Raw genomic sequence first — 8,686 nt, 5'->3', positions numbered from 1 at the left:
GGCCCTGCAGAAGCCAGGGCTGTGTTGCAGGGTCTCTGGTCCTGGTCCCGAAGCAGAGGAAGCCTCAGTGATTGTACTGAGTGGGAGAGATATGTGGAGTGGCATGCTCGGAGCCAGGCTCTGGGGGAACAGCTACCCCAGGGGCCCGAGGGACTCTCTTGGACCTTTCCCAGCAGAGCCCAGGGCCACCTTCTTGGCCAGCTTCCTAGGAGAGTTTCAGGACAGGGACAGAGACATGTGGCCCGTACTCATGCTCTGTTGGTGAAGAGGGCATACTCCCACCTCCTGGATCTGACATAGACCAGGTGTCACCCCTAGACTGCCCACTGGCACACAGGGGCACAGAGCTGGCTGAGGCTGGTACAGAAATGAGCTGCCACCCCCTCACAGTTGTTTGTATCCTGTGACCATGGTTTCCTGCAGGGCAGGTTATCATTATTGACTTTGGCGCCAGCACCCAGGCATTTCTGGGAGGCCACCCTTTCCCATGCCTGGGAATAGCCTCAGAGCTTGCTGGGACAGCCCTGGTCTAGAATAGCCTCCCACATCCTACCCAGGTGGTCCTTTGTGACCAGAACAGGTGAGACAGGAAGCAGCAGGGGACAGGGGAGAGCTATAGGCTTCGGAGTGAAAAAGACCTGGATTTGCACGTCAGCTTAGCCACTCAGTAGCTGTGCAGAGTAACAGCTTAGGGCCTCAGTTTCCTCATCTGTAAGGTGGTAATACCTTAGAAGGTAGGTAGTAACACCTGCCTTTCAGGGTTTTGGTAAACAGAAGAGTAACAGCCACTATTTATGGAGTGCTTGCAAAATGCTCACAGCAAAAGGCAGTTTTCGTGATAACAGTTTCACTCACTCCATCTTATGCAATCTCCCCGAAGCCCTTGGAGATAAGAGCTGTGGCCCCACTGCACAGGTGAGAAAACGGAGATTCTGAGGAGTTTTAGTCACACAGCAAGTAACATGGGTTCTGACTCCAAAGCTCCTTCTTCTGCCACTCTGCTACTCTGTGTCCCTAAGACTAGAAGGTAGGTGTATGTACGGCCTGGAACACTGTAGGCATGTAGTAGATGGTAGCTAGTATCAGTAATTATCCAAAATCCTACTATCCAGCATTAACAGGAAATGGAATTTTTAAGTCTCTTTCAAGTCTTATGCCTACCTCAAGGTAGGCACTGGCATTCAAGGCTTTCAAATGAGGAAGCTGAGGTCTGAGGAGGTGTGGGGTTCTCCGCGGTGCCCCAGCTAGTTGCGGCAGAGCCTGGTTTTGCCCTAGGTCCGTGCTTCCGGCCTGCCGCTTGCAGGGTGAGGGCTGCTCCCGGCTCCTAGGAGAAACCTTGCTTTGTCTGTGGGTGCAGGTGAGGAAGGGAGTTGGAAAGGCAGGACTGAGAAGAAAAACTGACCGTTAGCTACCTGCCTTCAACCAGTCCCCTCTTCTGTCACCGCCTTGGGGCACGTAACTGAGTCAGAATAGGGGTTGGGTGCCTGAGGCCCGTGACCTTGCACAAGTCTCTCTCTCCACACTGAGGAAAGGGGGAATGATAGTGATCCCCACAGCCCAGGGCTCTGACTGCTACAGCCCCTTGCACCCGTGGGTGGAGCCCTGTCTGGGGAGGGGCAGCCCACAAGCCTTGGGTTGCCAGCCTTGTGCTGAACTGTAGCTGCATGGTGCAGCTCAGGACAGCTACGCCCACCTCGGGACACTGGTCCTGGGCACCTTGCCGCGCACAGTGTGCTGAAGTCCCCCGCGAAAGAAGCCCTGCACTGCGTCTCATGTATTCTTAGGCCTCAAAGCTGCTCATTTGTTACACCAGGAAACAAGACTTCTCTAATAAAATCTCATGGTAGCGCATCTGATACAGCAAAACACCTTAATTTTAAAAGAGAAAAATATATAAATATTTCTTACAGTCTGAGAACCTTGTGGCACAGAGAAAAGCAGTTGATAAAATTCTTCCTCCTCCTGTGGACAATGACCACGTGCCACAGGTCTTGTCACGCACGGTTCAGGAGTGGCCAGGTTGGGCCTACCAGGAAGGCTGAGGCTGTTTCTGCACTGGGGCCTCCTGGGACCAGGTGCAAATCCTCCTGCCCTGAGCCTCAGGCTACTAGGACCACCTTCCAGGAGGGTGGGTGCTGAGGTCTACATCACCAACGCACCCAGGCCTGGTTCTCAGGACCCTGGTCCCCTGCCCTGGCAGAATCCTGAAAGGTGCAGAGGGCCCTCTCACTGTGGCCACTTCCTAGAGAAGGAACCTGAGGTCCAGAGGGAGGGAACGCTAGTTAGGCTACCCTGGGGCTCCTGACACCTAGCCAGCTCCTGGTGCTGTCACTGCTTTAACCACATCTGTCATTTCCTGCAAAGCAGCAATAGACCCAGTGCTGTCCCCATAAGATCATACTTAGTCCTCAGGACACCCTGTGAGGAAGATCACGTGACTGGTAGATGGACCAACCAGGATTTGGAGCTCAGGCATCTGGCTCTGGTCTCTCTCTTAACCACGTTATTCTAACTTCTCCATGGGCTCTGAAGGGGTAACCACATCTCCTGTTTTCCCCCAAACCACCTTCACTTTGTAGGGTAACATGGGGGCTAAGAGCCCCCATCAAGGGAAGCCCTTGAACCTGGGCTGCCTGAGTAGAAGTGCCAGTCAGAGGCCAAGGTGAGTCCTGGCCAGTCAGGGCTTGTGTCCTAGGAAGGGCTTCACAGATTCAGGATTGAAGACGTTCCTCAGCAAAGTCTCTGGAGCCCAGGCTGCCCATAGGACTCTGTGGCAGCCTGGGTGCACCACACAACCCAGCTCTGAGGCCTACTCAGGACCTCAGGCTTGCTTCCCTTCCGGTCTGCTGGTTTCAGCTCTTTGCAGCTTTTAAGGGTGGGAAACCCCAATCTGGGCTGCCCCATGTGGCTGTGCGGGCATTGCCTGGGCCAAGGAGCAAGAGGAGACTGAAACCCTGCTATCCAGGCATGAGGCTCACTGTAGGCCTGCACGATAAGGTACCTTTCTCTGACAATGGCACCATCTGCTAATGGAGCTGGGCCCCCAGCGGGAAACCTTCTCCAATTCATCAGAGGTTCTATGTAGGCCAGGTGTGGGCCGTCCCGGAGATGGACCAGTCAGTCCAAGAGTCCCGGAGCAGGTGTCTGTGGCCCTGGCCCTGGTTCCCCTCCTCACAAGTGACCTATTAACCCTTGCAGGTTCTCACAGGTACCTTCTCAGCCTCATGCAGTAGGGACCATGCTTTCTGGATCCAAAATCAGGATTTGTACTTGAAGTTTCTTGATTTATGAATCTAGAAACAAGGAAATCCATATAGTTGAAGCACATTTGGGTTTTTCTAGTTTGGGGAGATTACAGATAAAGTCACCATATCCATATGATGGAATACTACTCAACAGTAATGAGAAGCAAGCTCCTGGTAAACCCAGCGGCTTGGGTGGAGCTCAGATGCAGTCTTCTAAGTGAGAGAAGCCAGACTCAAAAGGCCCTGTGACTCCCAGTCCAGGACATCTGGGAAGGAGGAACTACTGTGACAGAAAGCAGAGCAGAGGCTGCCAAGGGGCTTCGCAAGGGGCCTGAGGGAGCTTTTGGGTGCTGGAGTTGCTCTGTATTATAATTGTGGCGGTGGTTAAAGATTGTATAATAACAACAATGAATTTTACTCTATGTCAAAAAATACCTTAGTTTAAAAAAAAAAAAGGAAAGAAATTACATTTCCTCTCCTTCCTGTTTTTCCACTCATTTTGACCTGAACATAAATTTGAACATTAATGAATTGCATTGAGTGGATATTTCCAAAGGGCCTCCTGTGTGCCAGGCCCTCTGCTCTGTGCAGAGAAGAGAGTGAGACCTGGAAGCCTGGGCTCACTCAGGGACCCCTGTCCCTCTTCAGCTGGGTCGTCAGCCCGTGCTCCCCCCCATCCCTCCCAACATGGCCTCTCAGGCCCAGTGTGCCCCTATTCCCCTTTTGGGGACTTTGGGTTACTTCAGAATAATGCTGACTGATGTGGGTCAATCAGTAACTATGTGCTGAAGTACTGGAATTTCTGAGACGTTTCCATGGTTTATGGGACCATAATATTTGAAGTGGAAACCTGGGAACCGTCCTTGACACCCGCTCCTCCTTCTCACCCACCCGTCTCATGCCCCACACAGTCAGGGAAGTGGGGCACAAACTACCAGGCAGGTGGCCCATGGGGGCTCAGGCCCAACTCTGTGGCTTATCAATACAAATCCTGTGTCACAACATCTGGGGAGGGCAGTTGGCAATGTTATTTTCACTGATCCAAAAGTGTCCTGGACTATTGTGCAAAAAATCCATCCGCTGGCTCGTCCTGACACTCTTCCTCCCTGAATGTCCCCAACCTCCCTTTCCCAAGGCCAACCGCTCGCCCCTCTCATGGGGACCACTGCGCACACCTCCCAGCTGACCAGCCCGCTGGCCCCCACACCACGGCCAGAGGGACATTTTGGAGACCAAAGCCTGACAGGGCTGCTCCCTCAAAATCATTGGCCCACACGCAACCCATGCCAATCCAAGGAAGAGACAAAGGCCCAGTAGAAAAATGGGTCAAAGAATGTGAAAAAGCAGTTCCCCTCTGAAAAAAAGAAATACAAATGGCAATGAGATATGAAATGATTCCTAAGTTTTTTTTAAATTAAGTAAACAGAAATCCAAACACCATGTGATAACCATCTCCATCTCCCAACCCAGAGGTAAAAAGAAAATGCTGCCTCATGTGGTGCATGGGAGGGGGTAAGCTCTAGGTCTCTAACACGCAGACTGGGTGTGGCAAACTGGTGAAACTTTTGGAAGAGGATGATAAAGAACATCCTCTTCGGTTCCAGAACCCACTGCTAGCAAGCACAGTGCCTGTGGTGTATACTCCTAAGCCTCCACTCTTGTCTACACCACATGACATTGTGTGATGGCTGTACGGGCAGGTTTCTTCCAGCAATATTAATAATAGCAAAAGCCTGGAAGTAAGATGCCCAGCAAGAGGGGAGAGTTGCAACTGTTTAAGGCTCCATCCATATAACTAAATGCTCTGTAGATACTGAGAACGGAGAGGACCGACTATATGTGCTAAAGTGAAACTGGGCGCACAAAGGGAGCTGCACACCTGCACATTCCTTTGGTGTAACTCTCCAAAAGCATAGACTTAGCCTCACAAGTAATATGCACGGAAAAAGTTTCTGGATGCCAAAACCTGCTAACTGAAATTGCCTTTGGTGAGAGAGACAGGTGGGGAGGAGGCTCTGGCTTTTCACCATGTCCTTTTCTGTTCTGCTTGGATTTCTAATCATGTGTATTTTAATTTTGTAAATGTCATCAACAAATATCTGGGCGGTGGGAGTTGAGGCCAATTTTGTTTTCTTCTTTATACTTTTCTGTATCAAAAAGAATCAAAATCAATGTGTTTAAATGTTGCAAAACAAACACCAGCTTTGGCTGCCCTGGGGATAAAGTCTGGCTCCTGAGCTCCCGCCGGGAGGTCCTTTGACACCAGCACCTGCTTCCCCTGGGCCCCCACCACACCGACCCCATCCACTTTCCACACCCAAGCCCCTTGCTCTCTCATACCTCTGGGCCTTTGGCAATGCTGTTCCATCTACCCAGAATACTCTGCCCTCTCTGATCACCCCTTAACTTTGCCTCCTTGTCCTCTAGCCAGACGCCAGGTGCCCGCCCATCCTCCCCACGCTGGCAGGCTTGCCTTGGCTAGCTGGCGCTTCAGCGCTCTGGCCTCACTTCTGCCACTCCAGTGCTCCTACTATGTGGTTAAGGGCCTTTCCACTGGTCAACCTTCCTTGCTACCCCACAACAGCCTTTAAGGTAAAGACAGGGCCTGGCTCACCGATGGCGGCCAGGGCCTAGCACTGTGCCTGACACATAGTAGGCTCCATAAATGGTTGCTGACTGAGCTGACAAGATGACTGCCCAAACCGAATGAGCAAAGAGCTGGCAGCCCAGCCTTCTCACTAAGGCAGGAGGGAGGGATTCCTGGGCCTGGCCCCAGACGGCGGGCCTCAGGGCCAGCTGAGGCAATCTGGGGGGGAAGGCAAAGCAACCCGCAGCCACGCCGCCTGCTCGACTCCAAGGTGGCTTTTATTTCCTCTTCTGCGAGTGCCAAGTCCCTGAACAAATATTTTCCTGGAGTGGAGGAGCAGCTTAGCTCCCAACCTTAAGTGCTGAGAACACCGCTGGATCGGGCAGGTGCCAGGAGCCGGAGGCAGAGCAGGGTCTGGCTGCAGCTGGGGAAGGAGGGCTCATCAGGGCTGCCCCGGGCAGTGCCCTCCTCCCGGCTGTCCGAGCAGGGAGCCTGCTCCTTAGCCCATCAGGCCCCGGAAGCAGCCAGCTTGCTCTGTTCAGCACAGTCATGGAGGCTCTTACCCTGGGCCTCCTTGCCCATAAATTAGAATCCTCTGGGATCCTGAAGAAAATGGAGGCCATGTGGGCCTCCCTCATTTTGGCTGAAAAAGCTACAGTGTAGTTTGAAGGAACTAATTAGAATCTCAGAAGTCCTTTTATAACCCCTTTAACTTTCTTCTTACAGAAGAACATACACAGAATCCACTCACCTTAAGTGTATAACTTGATGATTTATTTACACATATATATGCCCTTGTAATCACCACCTACATCAAGCCAGGGAACATTCCAGAGAACTTTCAAAGATAATTCCTTCATGTCCCTGCCTAGTCAATACCACACCCCCAGCAGAGGTACCACTGGCTTCTATTACCATTGATTAGTTCCACCTGTTTCTGAACTTCATATAAATGGAATTGTACAGTATGGGCTCCTCTGTGTCTGGCTTCTTGCACTAATACATTGCCCATGATATTCATCTATGTTGTATGTGTACCAATAGTGTGTCCTTTTTCACTGCTGAGTAGTATTCCATTATATGAATGTACCATGGCTTATTCATCCATTCTCCTACTGGCAGGCATTTGGGTTGTCATTTGGGTTATGATCACAAAGCTGCTGTGAACATTCTCTATGTGCCTTTGAGCAGACGTGTGCTCTCATTCTGCCTGGACCATAGGGCAGGCTTATGTTTAGCTTTAGCAGGTATTGTCACAAACAGTCCCGAAGTGTTCATGTCGACTGACATGTTTTCCAACCACGTAGGAGAGTGCCCGTCACCCCACAAGCCCTCTGATTACTCTCCACTGGTGGGTGTGTGGTGGTGTCGCACACCATTATTAAGCTTCTAAAGATGCTTGGCTTTCAGAGCAGGAAGCAGCCTCAGGTGGACACGATGAGCTTCCCAAAGGCAGAGACTCCTGTATTTGCAGCAAGCCCTTGCTGTGTGCTGGCTCACAATAAAGCATGTGCTCTCAAGAAGCACCCAGGTAGGAGGGTAGGAGGAAACCAGTGTGGAAACACATGCCTGCATGGTCAGGACGAGAGGTGCCGAGAGGATGCCGGAAGGGACGGGGCACAGAGGACTCAGTGCCTCTCCCTAGAGGAGTCTGAGCCCAGCCTTAAAGTGGAGCAGGAGCCGGGAAAGGCAGGTAAGAGCTGTGCCCGCCACAAGGCAGAGCAGGCCCGGGGCCCTCTCGCCATAGTCCGTGCAGCTCCAGGAGCCCGAGTGCCCCCTTCCCCCCTGGGCAGCCCAGTCAGGCTTCTGGCTTGAGAAGGCAGGTGGGGTGGGGCCGACAGAGAGAGGCAGACAGGTGTGCCTCTGCAGTAGTTCCCTGTGGACCCATTTCAGAGAAGCCTTCTGTCCCAGCTGCTGCTTTGGGGTCCGCCTACCGTCAGTGCCTAGCCTGGGAGTGGGATGTGAGATGATGGCCCTTTCTGCCCCCTTTCACCCTCACCCTTGACCTCACGGCAGGCACCTTTCCCCCAGGCTCCACATGAGGAGTGCACCTGTGGGAGGACAAGGTGATGCGCAGGGAAGTGGGAACAGTTTTCCCTCTTAACAAACTCTCCAAGCCAGCCCCTCCTGCCCAGCTCTCACCACACCAGCCCTTTCCTGTCCCTGGGCCTCCATCCTGCATCTGCTCCGAGGCCCTCAGGGAGGTTCAGGGCAGAGTGGCCGCCATTTTCTCACCACATTCCAGACCCGTCCCCTCCCACACCTGCCCTCACCCCGCACACACAATCAGCCTGAAGCCCCGAGTCCCTATTTTTGCCAAAGTTGTGCCTTCTTCCCCTTTTGAGAGGCCGAAGTGAATCTGTTCTTCAAGACCTAGTTCAAGTGCCACCTCTGGGCACCTCCCGTGACCCAGATGCCACGCCCGGTGAGGTGCCGTCTCCCCGCGCCAGCCCGCAGCAGCCACTCTGTTGTTGGGACTCGTCTGTCTCCCCTGGCCCACGGCATCCCCGCAAGCAGGGGGCACATTCTGTTCCGGCTGGGAAAACAGTCTTCTCCTCAGCAAAATCCAAGAGGCAGGCAGGGCAGGCAGGGCAACTTAAGGCAGAAACTGGCTGCAAATTAAGGAGGAGACGATCAAAGAGAAGATGACTTACTAGTTCAGAAAATAACTTGGAAGAACTCAGCAGAAATTCAATGAGTCCCACCATTTCCATACAATGTACAAAGCCACAAACACACACAGTGGGGCCACACTGTGGGCCTGCTTTAAAGGTGAGAATGAAATACTGCTGTGTTCTCAGGCTTTGGGGCAGGGCGGGGGAGGTCTTGGGGAAGCAGAAAAAGAGAGAAGGGG

The sequence above is a fragment of the Manis pentadactyla genome, chromosome 2, assembly GCF_030020395.1.
Source record: "Manis pentadactyla isolate mManPen7 chromosome 2, mManPen7.hap1, whole genome shotgun sequence".
NCBI lineage: Eukaryota > Metazoa > Chordata > Mammalia > Pholidota > Manidae > Manis > Manis pentadactyla.
This window is presented reverse-complemented; position numbering follows the sequence as displayed.